This window comes from Rhinatrema bivittatum, chromosome 9 (assembly GCF_901001135.1).
Source record: "Rhinatrema bivittatum chromosome 9, aRhiBiv1.1, whole genome shotgun sequence".
In the NCBI taxonomy this organism is placed as follows: Eukaryota; Metazoa; Chordata; class Amphibia; order Gymnophiona; family Rhinatrematidae; genus Rhinatrema; species Rhinatrema bivittatum.
The window spans coordinates 130,941,084-130,959,889 of record NC_042623.1 but is presented as its reverse complement, the minus strand read 5'-3'; the positions used below and the strand labels follow the sequence as shown (position 1 = coordinate 130,959,889).

General features: G+C 40.5%; 1 protein-coding gene across 1 annotated transcript in view; it reads left to right on the top strand.

Annotated features, from left to right (window-relative positions):
* The window catches only part of CLDN18 (claudin 18), a 68,898-nt gene that overhangs the window by 8,686 nt on the left and 41,406 nt on the right, over window positions 1–18,806 (top strand). The gene's annotated exons all lie outside the window — the stretch shown is intronic.

Sequence of the window (18,806 nt, the reverse complement as noted above, 5' to 3'; positions counted from 1 at the left end):
CCAACCCCCCCGAAACTTGTCTAAAGTCCCTTGTGGTCTAGCGGGGGTCCCGGGAGCGATCTCCTGCTCTCGGACCATCAGCTGCCAGTAAACAAAATGGCACCCGTGGCCCTTTTGCCCTTACCATGTGACAGGAACTACCGGTGCCATTGGTCGGCCCCTGTCACATGGAAGGAGCAATGGATGGCCTATGCCATTTTCTAAGATGGTGCCGGCCATCCATTGCTCCTATCATGTGACAGGGGCCAACCAATGGCACCGGTAGCCCCTGTCACATGGTAACAGCAAAGGGCCACTGGCGCCATTTTGTTTACTGGCAGCCGATGGCCCAAGGGTGGGAGATTGCTCCCGAATCTCCTGTTGGACCACCAGGGACTTTAGGCAAGTTTTGGGGGGCTTATAATTAACTAAATTCAAAGGGTTGGGATGTTTGGGGGTTTTTTGGTGAAAAGAAATGACTCGTTGTAAAACAAAGTTTTCCAAGGATCACCCGCCCTGTAGCCCGACCCGACATAAAAAAAGATGCACATCCCTAATAAAAACCCGGACTCTACTGGGTCTGGGGGCTGTAAAGATTGAAATAGATAGATACCGGTTGGAGCTGTGATCCTCTCCCAGGTTTACAGAAGGGAACAGCAGGAGTGGGCGGGATTTTCCTCTAGAAGTCTAGAAGCCAGCCAGAGGAAAAGAAGTAAGGGGTGCAATATAGCCTGGAAGCTATAAAACTAAGCCTATGCTTAACTGAGGCAAGAACTTGGCCAGTTCTTGCCTCAGTTAAGCATAGGCTTAGTTTTATAGTTTTATAGTTTGAGGCTTGCCTCAAACTGTGCCATAGGGAACTTGATTTGGGACTCGGAAGATGCTGCACCAGTAGGATTTTCCCTTGAGCTGAACTGGACATTTTTGTGAGTAACTATTTTGTAACTGAAGAAATTAAAAGAAGACCAGTCTAAGTTGTGCAAATGACTGAGAGGAAGAGAAACAAAGTAACTAGAGACCCTATGTTACTAAAAGAAGAAACTTTTACTTAACAAGAGGAGCTTGTTAAGAAGAAGAGTTAAAGATTTTCTGGACTGCAATTCTGTTTAATTTCTGCATCTATCTGAAAATGTCATTTTGTTTGATCCAGAAGATTCTCCAGTAAACTATTCATTTTTTGGAGCATAACTTGTGCCTGGAAGTGGTTTGTTTGTGTGGAGTCTTCTCAGCTTGGTATTGGCCCTGCAGGTTATCCTGCCCTCAGCTCCCAGCCACAGAGATTTATTTCCCCACCTTGGGATAGTAATTATGATGCTCCCTTAGACTAGGAAGGTGACCCTTGGTGTACAGGGAGTTACACTGGCTATCTACCCTGTTGCAGGTTTAGGTATCATCAGCAAAAAGACAAACCTTTCCTGACAATCCTTCCATTATGTCAATCCTGAAAATCTTGAAAATAACCAGTCCCAGGACTGATCCCTGAAACATAGCACTAGAAACATCCCCCTCCTCCAAGTAAACTCCATTTACCACTACCCTTTTTTACCTCCCACCCGCCAGTGTAATTAATCCATCCAGCCTCTGCTTCCTATGAGTTAGCAAGGACTTCCTTCCTGCTTATTCCACTCCTCTTGGAGATGCTTCACTTCGCTACTCTGAACTTGTTCCTGAACTCCTGGACTTAGAACACCTTAGGTACGGTGCGGAAGGGGCGCCCCCGAGGTTCCCGCCATGATGTGAATAAGAGAGGGCCTGGTACGTGCGGCATGCCCTAGGTAATCCCTGGTTCAAGATGGTGAACAGGATCGCCCATGCCATCCCGGGGACGCAGAGGAAGGTGGCATTTGCAGGCTGAGCCCGCCATGGCTCTGAGAATTGCTGGTGCAGGGAAAAGAGAGGTGAGCAGTGTCGGTCGCAGCCATCTGTGACCGACGGGTGCAACAGCCAGTGGAACTACCAGGACTTCTCCAAGTTCCCTCAATATCCTCAGATTTATCCCATCTGACCCATCACCTTATCTACTTTGATTTTATTTAGTACCTCATGAACCCACTTTTCTGAAAATCGACTGAGGTTATTATTATTAACATTACTATTAAAATGTTACATACTGCTTGTAAAGCATGTTAACCAGGTGGGGATACATTAAAAACAAAAGAGGGTTTAAAAAGATAAAATAGACAAGGGGACTATAATAAAACTAAAAATCACTGTCAATCCTATTTGTATTCATTTGATGTCATTCTGCTCCAGGCCCTTCAGTGAACACCGAACAGGAATATTTGTTTAACAATTTTGCTTTTTCTCATCAGCCTCTACATATTCCTCCCGTTCACCTTTGAGTCTTGCAAAGTCATTTTTGCACTTTCTTCTATCAGTAACATATGTTTAAAAAAATCTTGTCCCCCTCCCATTTTACCATATTTGCTATTTTTTCTTCCATTTGAATTTTTGCATTCCTGACTACTTTCCCGGTTAACTTTTCCAGATATTGCTGCCTTTCTTCCGTTTTCTGAGATCTCTTGTAATTTATGAACAGTGCCCTTTTCTCCCTTACATTTTCAGTTACTTCTTTAGAAAACCATAGTGGCCTTTTTTCCCCCTCTTTCCTTTATGTACTTTCCTAGCAAAAAAGTCATTTGCCCTAATAATATTTTCTTTTAGTTTTACCCACTGCTCTTCTACATCCCCTAGATTTTCCCCACCAGCTAATGACTCCTTGAGGAATTCTCCCATTTTAACAAAATTAGTTTTTATGAAGTCTAGGACCTTTACCTTAGAATGAACCTTCATCTCTTGTGCTCTGATAATGAGCCACACCATCCAGTGATCATTGGATCCCAGAAGATCATCAAATACAACATCAGATATACTGACCCTGTTGGTAAACAACAAGTTTAGTATCATATCACTCCCTCCCGTGTGGATTCCATTAACAGTTGACAGAACAATTATCCTTGCAGAGAATCCAGGATCTCCCTGCTTCTACTGCACTTGGGATATCCCAATCAATATCCGGCAAATAGAAATCCCCTGACAAAGCACATTCCCCTTCATAGCAATTTTGTGAATATCCTCCATTAAATCTCTATCTGTCTCCACTCTCTGTGATGGAGATTCTGTATATTACACCAATAGAAATAGATGTTCCATTCCCTCTTTTCAAATTATCTTCCTTCCTTGAAAACCCTGTAATTCTGTTCAATATTATTTTTTATATATAATCTCATGCCTCCTCCCTTCCTTCCTATCCAGTCCTTCCTGAATAGATTATAGTCCTGTATAAGTAAGTATATCCCAATTATGATTTTTGTATATCAAACCCACGTGACAGCCACTACATCTAGTCAGCTTCTTGATTGACTGCCTCTAGATCCAAAACTTTATTTCCCATACTATAAACATTAGTGTTCAAGGCTTTTTAGATATTTCTCTTTTTCCCCCCATTTCTATTCATGTATTTAATGTTTTACTTACCTTAAGATTTTGTTCATCCATCCCTAATGATTCTAGTTTAAAGCGCTCCTCAGTAGGTATGCCAATCTTAATTGGAAGATGTTGCACACCTTCTTCAGCTGGTGGACTCCATCTGTGCTCATCTGTCCTTGAAACATCATCCTATGGTCGAGGAAGCCAAAACATTTTCATCAACGCTATCTACACAGCCATTCATTTATCTCCAGAATGCCTGGGGCTTTATGCTTGACTGAAAGGAGAGGAGAATGCCACTTGTGCATCTATCTGCTTAACCCTCTCTTCCAGAGCCATGAAGTCACTTGTATATGATCTGTCAATATCATTCATGCCAATATGGATGAGCAGCATCATAGAAGTCAGTAGACTTGAAGATATTTGGCAATATGTCCATAATATCTTGGATTTTGGCATCTGACAGACAGCATACTTCCCAGGATAACATGTCTGGTTAGCAGATAGATGCCTCTGTGCCCCTCAGAAGTGAGTCACCAACCACCACTACACTCCAGCTCCTAGAAATATATATTGTTTTATTTATTTATATTGCACTTTTTCAGGTACTTCAAAGTGGATTACATTCAGGTACTGTAAGTATCTTCCTGTCTCCAGTGGGCTCACAATCTAAGTAGGTACCTGAGGCAATAGAAGGTATAGTGATTTGCCCAAGGTCACAATGAGTGGAAACGGGATTTGAATCTTGGTTTCCACTGCTTTAACCATTACGTTACTCCTTCTAGGTGCAATCCCTGTTGAGCCAACAGTTTTGTGGTCTGCATGTTTTCGCTCCTCTTCATTCTGGGATGGTTTCTCTTCCTCCATTTTCAGGGCTCCATACTGGTTCTTCAGCTCAAAGGAAATCAGATTCGGGGCATAAGGTATAATAGCCATAATAATCTCAGTCTAGCTGTTATCTCATGGTCCAGTTACACTTTCCCCTCTGCTTGAATTCTCCATCTTTGATGCCTCGATAAGCATTTTATCAATATAGTCCTCATTCTCCCGAATGCTTCTCAGTCTCACCATCTCCTCTCTGACTTCTGCCACCTGTTTCCTGTGGGAATCAATCTGCATATCTTTCCACTGAAAAGGTTCATCACTGTGATCAGGACATCTGTCTGAACAGCAGTAGATGTGGTAACAGAGACAATGGATTTGGCAGTACAATGTTTCCCAACCATCTTTCAGCTGTTGGTAACTTCTGGTACTCTTGAAAGAAATGAGAAAGATCTGATTGACTTTTGTTTCAAAATAATTCCCTGTATGAACTTGGTTGTTGTAAATTTATAGTAATGGTGGTGAGGGACAGGCCTTCTGGTATTTTCCTGCTGGAAGTGTGTGGGGCCTATAGAAGCTGAGGCTGTGGGAGTCAAAGCCTGTTCTGGCTTTCCCAAGTCTACCTATCAAATAATTATCTATGGACTATCTTTCAGAAAAGTCCAACCCTATTTTGAACCTCATTATCCCCTAGATTCATCATTCCAAACTGATATAAATAAAGGGCTTTTTCAGTGCTTATACCTTTTTAGTCAAGCCCATGATCTTATATATCCTATCACAAATGCTTATTTGATTTGTAGTTAGAGTTGTGCAAGAGTATTCCAGAGTCTGGCTGCTAAGATTTAATACTAAAATTTGTAGGATCATGCATCTAGATTGCAATAACAAATTCACTGAAACAATGAAAGAGTATTACCATTCATATCACTAATACTGATGAAAGCTTATAGCCACTCTAACTACTATCAATTAAAAAAATGATTTTCTGTTTGCTACACTGAAATCACCTACCTATCACTCTTACTGATGTTAATAAAAGGGTATTGCCATGAGATATCATTGACTCTACATTCAAAGAAAGCAAAACAAATGCCCAGAGAACTGGTCAACTTATGCATGACTTAGGGAGTTGAATCTGGTAGGGACATAAAACAAACCTTTTTCTTACACGGGAACAATGATCTGGAATGCATTGCTGCTGGAAATTCATCAAGAACAGGACTTTCTTCATTTCTGTAACAAGGTTAAGACAGGCTTTTACACAACTTTAATATGTATTATTTTAGTTGTCATTTTGTTTTAATTTTAAGAACCAGGGCTCTAGTTTTGGGTAAACTCAGATTTGAGTTAAGATAGGAGGGATTTGTATTGATGTCTGTCTTGTTGTGTCTTGGATTTTATGTGCAATGTGTTATTAGTTGTAATCTATTATTGACTGTTCATGGGTTAGCAGGATATAAATTTAAGGGGGCCATCAAATCACATTAGGGCCTTATCACGTGATAACGCCGCAACACCCACGATATACAACACATCGTGAGATATGTATTTCAATTTTAAAATTTTTCCTGAATGGGAGGAGTAAATTAAAATGAGGGGTACTTAATGTAATTCACATTATAACCAAAAAACAAATCGGAAGCCAATCCAGTAGTCTGTATAACAGAAAAGAAATGGAGATTGGTGTATATAGAATGCCCTTTAGTGAATTAGCCCGACTCTGGCCGAATTTCGCTCTATGAGCTAGAGCTGCCTCAGGGGCAATGCACTATGACAGGGCTTGTAGCATGTCTGTTGTATTTCAATACGGTTACCTTTACATATTCAACTTATTCTCAGAATCTGTCTTATGCTCAGACTTAGTTTAATTCTGTTGGTGCACACATGGGTGTGCTACAGCATAAAGTTATAGGATATAAATGCCGACCAAGCATGTAAGACCTTTTGGAGTTCAAATCATCCAGAAAACCTGTAGTATGGTACTTAGCCGATTCAGCTAACTTTCGGGCTGATACAGTAAAGTCTGCGGGAGAGCGGGCGAATGCCTGCTCTCCCGGCGCGCACACCAGCCACTCGCCGGTGCGCACGATTCAGTATTTAAATTAGGTCCAGCGGTAGATCTGGGTAAAAGGAGGCACAAGCGCCTCCTTTTTGACAGGAGCGGCGGCTGTTAGCGGGTTTGACAGCTGACGCTCAATTTTGCCGGTGTCGGTTCTCGAGCCCGCTGACAGCCACAGGCTCGGAAACCGCCGCCGGCAAAATTGAGCATCCAGTTTTCGGCCCGACAGCCGTGGGCCGAATTCAATTTTTTTTTTTTTTTAAACTTTTTTTACTCTTCGGGACCTCCGACGTAATATCGCTATGATATTAAGTCAGAGGGTGCACAGAAAACCAGTTTTTACTGCTTTTCTGTGCATTTTCCCGGTGCCGTAAGAAATTAGCGCCCATCTTTGGGTCGGCGCTAATTTCTGAAAGTAAAATGTGCGGCTTGGCTGTACATTGGCTATGTACCGGACCGATATGGCACTTGTGTAAAGTAACGTTTCAGCATCATTATTTGTTTGTGCCTATTATAAACCGTTGTGACGGAAACTACTAAACGCCGGTATAGAAAAGACTTAAATAAATAAATAAATAAGTAAATAAACATTTTACTTTCTGTATCCCGCGCGCATACCTAATAGGGCCATCAACATGCATTTACATGTTGAGGGCACTATTAGGTGCCGCGGGTTGGACGCGCATTTTCCTCCGCTTACTGAATAAGGGATAAGGGAAAACGCGTGTCCAATAGCAGGCTAACAGTGCGCTCCATCGGAGTGCACTGCACTATATCGGCCTGTTTATGCTGTAGCACACCATGTGTGCACCAACAGAATAAAACTAAATCTGAGCATAAGACAGATTCTGAGAATAAGTTGAATATGTAAAGGTAACTGTATTGAAATACAACAACAGACATGCTACAAGCCCTGTCATAGTGCATTGCCCCTGAGGCAGTTCTAGCTCATAGAGTGAAATTCTGCCAGAGTTGGGCTAATTCAATAAAGGGCATTCTATACACTGATCTCCATTTCTTCTCTGCTATGCACATTATAACACCAGAAATAACTAAACCTTTTTTCCTGGTGTTATGCCCAGGAAGGGGGGGGGGGGGAGAGAGAGAGAGAGAGGTTTTGTAAGGTGTGTCTATAAGTAGACTATTTATACCACTGAGAGGCGGGGCAACTAGTAACTCAAGGTGAAGTTTTGGTGGTGGTCTAGCTTTTGTGGGGCAGTTTTACATGCATAGTCAGAGCTATGAACAGCACAGAACACATCAGTGAAGATTTGATGTGATTTGGAGAGAGGAAAGGTACATAAAGATGAGATTTGTACAATGTACTTTCGACCTAGCTTGGCATATAAAACTGCCCCCCCAAACCTAGACCACTACCAAAACCTCACTTCGAGTTACTTGTTGCCCCTTCTACACTGGTATAATTTATTATATGAGCACATTATAAAGAGTCTCTCTCTCTCTCATATATATGAGTGTACACATGTGGTAAGGTCCAATTTTACAAATATGGATAAGTTAGCAGGAATATTGTGAGGAATAAATGTCTTACTAAATATTCTAAAATACATTTATCCAGCTATACACAACTTGCTAACTTTGAAATCTAACAAACTATGGGGGTCTTTTATCAAAAGCTTATCGAGAGTACATTGTGTTATTTTCTATGAACAAATAACCCATACAGAAAGCAAATAAAAATGTTTACTGCTGGTTTCAAAGTGAAAATATCATGTACTTTATCTGTGAAAACTGATGCATATTACAAAGGTAAAATTACCAGTGGACTTTGTCTCAATGCAGAGAGTTTTAAAATTGTCCATTATAAGCAAAAGGATCTGGAGACGCTGCAGATGTACCAGGCATACACAGAGCAAGAAAGATGGCCGCCCCAAATCATAGTGAGAATGACTAAAATGAAAAAAAACCTTGATATTCAAAACAAAATAAAATTCACAGGAAGGAATACTATTTATGAGAGTGAGAAAAAAAACCTAATTTCTGGGTCACATTGCTCCTTTCAGCACTGCTATCTATGGACACAAGTATTGTTTTCTATGCACTATTAGGAAGAATGGGTTGGTCCCTAGCCTTTGCAAATGGATGAAGCAGTGTATTCAGTCTTCACCTACTATAAAAGACTATATAACTACGAAATCTAGCATATTCTCATTAGTTGGTAAATCATGAAGCAGGATGATATTTGACATTCATACTTCTTTGTGGTAATAATTAACTACTGGTCTCTACATTTACATACAGTTTTGTGAGCAAGAAGTCATTTTAAGCAAGGGAGCATGATTAAACTGAACATTGTTGCCTTTGTGATGATGTTAGTTAGAAAGGTAATGGATTTCCCATTACCCATGGACAAAATTAGCAGGTGAACCCTGGAACACTCTCTAAAACAGTCCTCCTACATACAAAGTGGTGGATAAGCATTCACAGCTCAGTTTGTTTAGCAAAATTAGTCAAATGGGTGTGAGAAGAAAACTAATGCTGATAAGATTAGGAGAACAGAGTAAGTAAAAAATATAGTGCTTAAACTGGCAGTTAAAAATGAGATGATTAATATCCTTCTGCTTTCTTTTTCATTTAAATCTAGGACAAGGATTTTTGAATTCAGGTTCTAGTAGCTATATTGGACCTTATTGTCAAGTCTACATCAGGAAGTAGATCATTCTGGGAGATTTGGCTTCACTCTAAGGGAATCCCTAACACTAATGGGGTTAGTGCGCACTAACTCCCCATTAGTGTGCACTAAACCCGAAAACAAATTTTTCCTGAGATTTCGGGAAAGATTCCTTGGGATTTTGGGCTCCCCGAACTAGGACGAATTAGGCAATTTTGTTGAAATTGCCTTATTCATCCTGGATGAATGCACATCCCTAGTATTTATCAATATCCGTTAGCAGCTTTCTGTTGTAATGGTGTAAAATATCAACAACCATAAAACTCACCCCCTACTGTCTTTTATATTGCTTAAACATCCATTATCTTATAATTTATAACATGAAACTTAGATACTGAGGATTTAAGATGTCATCTGGATGCAAAATGATCTTGCCGCCCTGCAGGCAGGGAGGTAGTAAACATGTTTTGGATTTGTTTATGATACTTGGAATTGGGTCAGGAGGTTCTCGTTGTATACAATGTTCACTGTAAGGGAATCCTGTATATATACAGCAGCTCTAAGCTAAGCCTTTCACTCCTGCTACCTGACTCTTTCAGACCACATAGGCAGCAGCCTCAGATAAACCAGAGGCATTCTGGGGTGGAATCAAGCTATTTATTTATTTCACAGTTTTTTATACCACTAAAGCAGAACAAATCTGGTCAAAACAGTGTTAATGTTATTAAAACAAATGAAAACATAAAAATAATATTATAATCAAATATAGCAGTCAATGTCAATTCCACTATTCCTAGCAGAAATTATCAATCCATCCAAAGTCCTAATTAAAATAATCACATTTTTACTTTTTTCAGATAATTGTTTCCAATCTCACTTCTCAGGGGGCTGAATTCCAAAGCTCTAGCCCTCTATCCAGAAACATCCTCCTCTTATGAACCATTTTACGAACCTACTGCCATCAAAGCAGTAACCTCATATTGGGATTGCAAACTGCGCTTAGGGACATAGTTCTTAATGCTTTCCTGCAGCTATTTGGCTCCCCCCATGTAGGGACTTAAACATTAAAATTAGGAACTTAAACTGCCTGCACTTCTCAATAGATAACCAGTATAACTGCTGAAATATAAAATATAAACTCACACTCACCTTCTGGGATACATAAATCAGCTGAGCCACCATCTTCTGAGCCACCTGAATTTGTTGAATGCACTTTTTAGGGAGGTATACTAATGCTAATGTTAACCTTTTACCCCTTACCTTTGCAGCCACTTCTTTAGAAAACCATAGTGGCTTCTTTTCCCTCCTACCTTTGTTTACTTTTCTAACAAAATGTTTTGTTCCCTCACATATCTCCTTTCAGTTTTGCCTACTGCCCTTTTACATCCCCTAGCTTATCACATCCAGTTAATGCTTCCCTGAGCTACCTCTTCCTTCAGGGCAGCAAAGTTAGTTTTTCCCAAGTCTCAGAGTCTCAGCTTTGAATTAACCACCTATGTCTATGCTCTTATATTGAACCGCACCATCCTGTTATCCTTGGAGCCCAAGTGATGTTTCCAGTATTATATCTGAAACACTTTATCCATTTATAAATCCAGGTCTGATATTACCCCCTCATGTGTTGGTTCTGTTATTGATTGCCAGAATTGTTCTTCTTGAGAGCGGCAGTGGTCCTGCTTCACAAGAGTGGGAGCTGAGAAGAGGCTGCTAACTACAGGCTAGTTAGCCTCACCTCAGTGGTGAAAACATTAATGGAGGCTCTGCTGAAGGAAAGGATAGTGAACTATTTAGAATCCAAAGGGATGTTCAATTTGAGGAAACATGATTCACCAGGGGAAGGTCCTGTCAGACAAATCTGATTGATTTTTTTGATTGGGTGCCTAAAGAATTGGATTGAGGAAGAGTGCTCAAAGTGATCTACATGGATTTCAGCAAAGCTTTTGATACGGTCCTGCACAGGAGGCTTATGAATATAATGAGAAGCTTTGGAGTGAGCGCCAAGATGTTGGAGTGAATTACAAACTGGTTGATGGTTAGAAGGCAGCATGTGATGGTAGATGGAACCTACTCTTAAAAGAGAACGGTGTTAAGTGGAGTGCTGCACGGATCAGTGTTGGGACCATTTTTGTTCAATATCTTTGTGAGTGACATTGCAGAAGGGATAGAAGGTAAAGTTTGTCTATTTGTGGATGATACTTAGATCCACAACAGAGTGGACACACCAGAAGGAGTAGAGAGAATGAGATGTGATTTAAGGAAGCTTGAACGATGGTTGAAGATATGGCAGCTGGGATTCAATGCCAAGAAGTGCAGAGTCATGCATCTGGGATACAGTAATCCAAAAGAGCTGTATGTGATGAGGGGTGAAAGGCTGCTGTGCCTGGAGGAAGAGAGGGACCTTGGGGTGATAGTGTCTAGTGATCTGAAGATGGCAAAGCAATGTGACAAGGCGATATCTAAAGCCAGCAAAATGCTGGGCTGCACAGAGAGAGGAATAACCAGTAAGTAAAAGGAGGTGATAATGCCCTTGAACAAGTCCTTGGTGAGACCTCACCTGGAGTATTGTGTTCAGTTCTGGAGACCATATTTTAAGAGGGACAGAGACAGGATGGAGGCAGTCCAGAGAAGGGCAACAAAAATGGTGGAGTGTCTCCATCAAATGACTTACAAGGAGAGGTTGAAGGACCTAAATATGTATACCCTGGAGGAGGTGCAGGGGAAATATGATACAGACCTTCAGATACCTGAAAGGTTTTAATGATGCACAATCAACAAACATTCTCCGTATGAAAGAAATTAGTAGAACTATTGGTCACGAAATGAAACTCCAGGAAGGAAGACTCAGAACCAACATCAGGAAATATTTCTTCATGGAGAGGGTGGTGGATGCCTGGAATCCCCTTCCAGAGGAGGTGGTGAAGACAAAAATGGTGAAAGATTTCAAAACGGGATGGGATAAACTCAAAACTAAAGGATGGAAATGAAGAAAAAAGTTCATGGAGGTAACTTGCTGATGTGTGGTTACTACCCTTAACCAATAAGCCTTCATACTGTTGATATGACTCCAATATTGCTCTCTGCTTTAACAATAGGGGAAAAAGTAAAAAAAAAAAGGGGAATCAGATTCAGACAGCAACCAACAAGGACAGTAAATTTTAAGATCTGAGAAAACAAATAAGATTTGGGGTAACTTGCTGATGTGGCTGTTAGTACCCTTAACCAATAAGCCTGATACCTTTGATGCTACCATAAGCTTGCTGGGCAGACTGGATGGACCATTTGATCCTTTTCTGCCGTCATTTCTATGTTTCTATGTTTCTAACCAGTAACCCCCTGCTTCTAGATGACAGTGCATTTCATTTTTCTTTTGATTCATTTACATTCTTCTCCCTCCTTCATACCCTTGGATTAAATCCATGCAGAAACGTTTACTAAGAATACACCCAGCCTCCCTTCTGTACTTCCAGCCCCTCAGCCCCTCAGCCCCCTCAGTCCTGCTCCATTTGAACCACATCCCTGGGTTCAAATGGAGCAGGACTGATCCCTATTTGTTTCCTGTCCTGATTGAACCACATCCTAAAATTGTAAAGACTACTTTAAGGAGAGGGTGAGGAGGTTGGAAGAAGGGAGGGAAGGCCTAGGGGCAGGGGGTAGGGAGATTTGTAAAAAAAAACAACCCAATTGATATGGATTTAATCCTCAGGATAGAAGGGGGTAGTCTGACTTCCAGCTTTTAGTGAGCACTGCCAATAGTGGTCACTCAAACATTTCAGTGAGTACATTTTAGAAAATGCTGTTGAAAACAATACAAAAAATGCATGATCTAAACAGCAATTTAAAATATATACAAAGCATAAAATACAATTCCCAAAACTCAAAGCACATAAAAATCTGATACCCCTCATCCCTGCTCCTCACCAAATGCCTCCTTAAATAGCAAAGATTGTGTTTATGAAATAAAAATAGTCTTCTAAAAGACAGAGATTTAAGCGAGGTAGTCCATCAACATGGGTCAATTACTGAGAAAGCCCGATTTCTATTGCTTTTAAGCATGTACGCCTCGCAGCTTGAATTGATAGCAAATCCTTCCCCTGAGAATCTGGCTATATCTTTTTTTTGAGGTGGAGTGACCAGAACTGAACACAATACTCAAGATATGGTCATACAATAGATCTGTACAGTGGCAATAAGATGTTCTCTGTTTTATTATTTATTCCTTTCCAAATAATTCCTATTAAGAACACAATAATTGCCAAACTGGATCAGACTGAGAGTCAATCAAGCCCAGTATCTTGTTTCCAACAGTGTCCAATTGAAGTCACTATTATCTGGCAAGATCCCAAACAGTAATGTTATTGGCATGCAGTGTTTGCCTTCAAAGAATTCTGATTGGTTAGTAAGACACAACTTTCCTTTGAACGGTCCATTCTAGCTCTTCTCCATTAAGCCATGTTTTTCCATATGATCAGCAATTTTATTCTTAATTATAGCTTCCACCATTTTACCAGAAACAGATGTCAGGTTCACTACTCAATACTTACTCGGGTCACCCCCAAAGCACTTTTGAAAATTGGTGTTACATATGGTATCCTTTAGTGCTCAGGTACCAAGGCAGATTTGAATTACAGGCTACATTACCAGTAGTTGGTCTGCATTGTCATGTTTGAGTTCCTTTAAAACTCTGTGAAGAATACCATCAGCTCCCAGTGAGTTTCTATTATTATTTTGTCAATTTGCTCTACTACTTCTTTAGTGTCAAGCTGATTGGTTTTAATTCCTCCAGGTCCATTCCGCCTAGAAAAAAATTGTTCAGTATGGGTTAGCTTTCCATCATTTTTCTCTGTAAAGACTGAATCTAAACATTTATTTAGTTTATCTGCAATGACCTTATCCTCACTGAGTGCCCCTTTTATCCCCTGATCATATAGTGGCCCAACTGACTCCCTCACAGTATACTTGAAAAGGTTTTTATTATAGGTTGTTATCTCTTTGGCAAGTATCTCCTCATATTTTCTCTTGGCCTGCTTTATTAATGTTTTACATCTAATTCTCAGCCTTATGTGCATTTCTATTTTCTCATTAGGCCCTGCTTTATATTTTTTAAAAGATGCCTTTTTGGATTTGATAGTCTCTTTTACAGCACTATTTAGCTGTGCAGGCAAGTCCTTGTTATTTTTTTGATCTTTCTTAATTTGTTGAATACTGTTTATCTGGGCTTCCAAAGTATTGCTTTAAAAAAGTCACCATGCCTCATGCAGACTTTTGACTCTTATAAAGAAGCAGGGATAGTAAGTGCCCCCCTTTTTGAATGCAAATATTCTTATTAAACCTGAAGAAGTCTTTGGAAAGTTTTAGGGTACTTTACAGTGGAAGAGGTGAGAAGTGAGATATTTGCAATTTCATGCTTAAAAATTGTCAGCTTTAATTAATGTACATATTATTGAAACACTCAAAACACATATAATTCTATTTCATGACAGTTATACTAAACACACTATACTGCTGCAGCCACAATGATATTATGGAGTAATTTAAACTTAAAATGATTTAATATTACTATTCTGAAAGATATGAAATATAGTATTTTTTCAAATGCATCTTTGGAGGATGCTTAAGGACAAATCTCTTATGCATTAGCAATGACCCAAAAGATGAATTTTTCTTCAAAATGATGGAATGCTGTTGACATTCATTCTTTAGAGATCTATTCTGTATAGGCCTTGAGCATATACTTAATAAATTATAAATATCATCCAAAGAACTCTCAGCTCATTAAGTCAAACATTAATCTGTGCACATATGGATTTTGTCTATTTCCCCTCATTTGACTGGCATACACTGTTTCTATTTGCTCCTATTGCTTGTTCAAGAAGGTTTACAAATAAAGTGTAATTTCTCCATCCTTATTTAACATCTAGGGTCATTCTTCAAGCCGCATTAGGGCCTCATGGAGCAATAAATGGGATCTAATGCATGATAGACATGCAATATTTATTGCATCGCACTTTAGTATGTAAATATGATAATGAGTATGCAAAAGATAGACAATTATGCAATTTAGGGACTCCTACAGCATTTTGCAGAAAAATACACAATAATGTGGGATTTAATGAGGGAAATAACAACACCTTCTTGATTTGCGATAGAGTGGGAAAAAAGTTTTATTGCACTATAGCAGCCATTATTGCACATTGTGTCTATCACGTGTGATAAAATAAGACCTTCTTTCAGACACTCATACATGGCCCTGGTGGCCCAATAAAATCAGCTTTTCTTACTTGCCCTGTCTTCAGAAAGCTACAATGTTAGGGGGAAGTGTACAAGCAGTGGGATACTGGCTGTTTCAGGCTGCTCAACAGCAACAACAATTACTACTACAACAGGCCAAAGAATTTCCAATGCCTAAGAACATAAGAAATTGCCATACTGGGTCAGACCAAGGGTCCATGAAGCCCAACATCCTGTTTCCAACAGTGGCCAATCCAGGCTACAAGTACCTGGCAAGTACCCAAACACTAAGTAGATCCCATGCTCCTGTTGCCAGTAATAGCAGTGGCTAGGGATGTACCCGCACTGAGCCAGAGTTGTAAATCCTGCTGGTTGATCATGCTGACCCACGTCAGGGCTTGCACGCAGGCAGTATAGAGAGTGCATCTTTCATCCCCACACCACATTGCTGAGGATACCAGAGGATCAAGTGGCTATGAGGTATCGCCTCAGCTCTCAGGCTGTCACGGAATTATATAAAGAACTCAGAGGGGATCTGGATCTGGTTACAGAAAGGTCCTGCACTATATCAGGCCTCACCAAACTATTGTGCCCCTGCATTTTTTGGCATCTGGCTCAATTCAAACAACAGTCGGGGTCATTAGAGGAATGTCACAAATGTCTTTTTCTTGTTGTCTGGGCCAGGTCCTTAGCCACATTAATCATTACATAAGATTTCCTCAGCAAAGACAGGATTTGCTGGACTTGAAGAGAGGTTTTTATGCCATTGCCAACTTCCCTAATGTTCCTGGAGCTATTGACTGTGCTCACATCCATCATCCCACCCAATGGCAGGGAGGAGATCTACAGCAACAGAAAACTCTTCCACTCCATCAATGTACAAGTGGTTTATGACACTTGACTGCACATTCTTAACATGGTCACCAGGTACGTGGGAGCTGCACAAGATTCCTTTATACTTAGGCAACCTGGCCTTTTTGAGCAATTTGAAGATGGCCTCCATGGTGATAGCTGGCTCATAGGTAAGAGCGGTGCTTCTTTCTATTGTACCTCTCCAGCTATGTGTTTACAGCAAACGGCAGTGACATTGGTGGATGACGGGGAGGTGACTGCAACAGTTAAATGAGAAATGACTTTTCTAGTTAGGTCAACAAGCTATCATGCCAGGGCCCATCTCCTCTGGGTCCTAGGTGAAATAATAGTGGAGCCCAATGGGACACTGGTCCCTTCCTCGGAGGTAACGTGCCAGCAGGATCAAGGTTCTATGACAGCTAAAGCTCCAATCATGGCTAAGCCTGCTGTAATAATAATGGATTCAGTTTGAAACTATGTATGCACATAGTTTTGCATTTTCAAACATGTGTGCTTAGTTTCTCTTGGGAAAACCAGCTGCACAAGTTAGTAGGAGTAAATATTAGAGATGTGAATCGTGTGATCGATCGTCTTAACGATCGATTTTGGCTGGGGGGGAGGGAATCGGATCGTCGCGGTTTTGTTTTTTTAAAAATCGTGTAAATCGTAAATCGGGGGAGGGCGGGAAAACCGGCACACAAAAACAACCCTAAAACCCACCCCGACCCTTTAAAATAAATCCCCCACCTGCCCGAACCCCCCCCAAAATGTCTTAAATTACCTGGGGTCCAGTGGGGGGGTCCCGGTGTGATCTTCCACTCTCGGGCCACGGGTGCGTTAATAGAAATGGCGCCGGCGCCATTTTGGTTCCTGTCTCCTGACGTCACGAGCGCAGGTGATCGCTCCCGGACCCCTGCTGGACCCCCAGGGACTTTTGGCCAGCTTGGGGGGGCCTCCTGACCCCCACAAGACTTGCCAAAAGTCCAGTGGGGGTCCGGGAGCGACCTCCTGCACTCGAATCGTATTGCCGTATTGCAAAATGGCGCCGGCCATACGGCCGGCGCCATTTTGCAATACGGCAATATGGCCATACGGCCGGTGCCATTTTGTATTGCAAAAATTGTATTGCTATTGTATATCGCCTCTAATGATTTTTGTCGATTTAAAATATATCGGACGATATTTTAAATCGTCAAAAAACGATTCACATCCCTAGTAAATATGTGGGATAATTTTCAAAGTGAAAGTACATAATTTCACTTCGAAAATTAGTGTAAATTCCATGGGTAAAAGATAGCCTTAGACTTTGCACCAGTGTAAGCAGTTACAAAATTACCTCCTTGATGTTTATAATCCCCTGATGGGGCTTTCTAATGCCTCTTCTGGAGCTGAGCACCAGGCTCTCTGTATGTTTGCTAAAACGTTGTTCAAGCAGATGGTGTAATGGACCAGGCACAGAGGCAAGGACAATATTTACCAAGCCGAAAAGGGAAACACAAAAGCACTGTTTCCTCTCTCTGACCCCTCTTCCTTCAATTCTGATATCAGTCCCTGAACAAAGCTACACCTTTGAGTAGAGCAGTGTCTCACATATCACCCAGAAACAGAATATCTATTTCTGAGGGTTCCAGCAGTCAGAGTGTACAAAATAACAAGGGATATTAAATGACATTGATTTTAACAATGCAATTTTAGCAATATCACAATAACTATTAACCATGTTTTCATCTATCAACTACATACTTTATTATATATTAGGAAACATACCCAAAAGTACTCTTCCACTCTCCATTCCAATGGACTATTATTCACAGTCCGAACAATAACTGTATCAACTTTTGTTATATAAGTACTCACTCATTAGGCACATTGTAAGTCCTCTCCTCACTCCCAGGCAATTCTGTATCATTTCAATAATGCTTTCAGACTTCTCCTCCAGTTAATAACAAGGAATAGTATACCAAATTATCACCTCCCACCTCCTCATCACCCTCTGGTTGTTTTCTCTGCAGTCTCAGGCCTTTTTCCTTGAGGAGGAAAGCCGCTGCAGAGTTCTCCCTTTGAGGAGAAGTACTATGATTGCCTCATACTTCTGGTAGGTTCCTCCCAACTCCTTCCACCAAACTTTGAACACACCATACATAGTCTTTGTAATTCTTTTCCTAGAGAACCCTTTTACTAGTTTTCTTAAACAAAACACACAATAGAAACTCAATAAACATCCCATCCTGAACTTTCCCATTATTTAACATACACCATCTTGTTTTACCAAACACTCTGCCATCTGGTAGTGCTCAATGTAATTATCTTATCAGTAGTTTTCCATAAGGCTTAACTTCCTCATAATTTTTCAGGAGCATCAGTCAGCTTCACAACCCATGAAGAAGGTCATAGGTCTCCCCCATACAAACTCCCTTCACTGTTATACTTGAGTGACATAGGGCCCGTTTTGGAGGCCCATCATATGTATTCAGTAAAAAAGCAGAGTTGTTGGAAAGTAGGTGGAATGATATAATGTAAAACCTATAACTCTATGAAAATGATTAATCAAATTTTGAATCAAAGTTCACAAACAGTGACATTTTTCACAGAGCAAATCTGCCAATATCCATGCCCTATTGTTTAAAATTAAGGTGATGCAATACAAAGAAGGCTTAACTCTGAGAAAGCAAAATCAAAATTATCCCTTGATCCACCTCAAAACATCACCACTATGGGAAAAATGAAATTCTTTCATCTAGTTAATTTAGTGATATCCCAATGTAGTTCTTTTAGCATCACAACCTGCCAACTTGACAAGGG